Raw genomic sequence first — 840 nt, 5'->3', positions numbered from 1 at the left:
TCAGCAATGTTTGGTGCAGCACGATGGGGCCTGAGGGCTGACTTCGTTGGTTTTTTCCTGCTGTGTAGAATGAAGATGATACTGGTCCTTGTTGGGGGAGTTATGAATGTACGTGTAAGAAATAATCCAGGCTAAAAAGGGGAGAGCTTCCTTACTTTCACTTGAAGGAGAGGAAATTCCCCACGGTCTTGACATTTGGACAGAAATAGGAGATTCAAGCGTGGAAAACTTGGACTGGTGGGATGAGATTTCAGTCATATCTGGGATTCTATTGCATCCTCTCATATCAAAGATAAAAGAAAGGTCTGGAAAGATAAAGCACTCACCAGTTCTCTCACTGACCCTCTTTTATCGATTGTTGAGTTGGAGGACTTCCGGAATACCCTAGCTCTAGGCCCATGTTCTTTTATAGCACACTACTGCTCTTATTAGAAGTCATAACTATATCTGTTTATGGATTTACACAGCATCAACAACACTAAGCTACAAAGTACTGTAGACATTCTATTGTTGTTTGTGTGTGGATTTGTATGCATGTCAGTGTGGACATACAAGCGCCATAGGGCTCAAGTTAAAGGACATCCTTAGGTGTTAATTCTTGCCTTCCACCTTGAGACAAGGTCTCTTATTTTTCTGCTGTGTATGCCAGGCTAGATAGCTTGTAGCTCTTGGGGATTCTCCTGCTCTGCCTCCCATCCAGCCACCAATGTGCTTGAGTTACAAATGGTTGCTACTGCCCTTGCCTTATGTCGGTGCCAGGTATCTGAACTCAGGTCACCACACTGGGTGACAAGTACTTTGCCCAGTCAGTCACTTCTTCCAGCCCTGTAAAAATTACTT

This window comes from Mus caroli, chromosome 3, assembly GCF_900094665.2.
Source record: "Mus caroli chromosome 3, CAROLI_EIJ_v1.1, whole genome shotgun sequence".
Classification (NCBI taxonomy): domain Eukaryota; kingdom Metazoa; phylum Chordata; class Mammalia; order Rodentia; family Muridae; genus Mus; species Mus caroli.
This window is presented reverse-complemented; position numbering follows the sequence as displayed.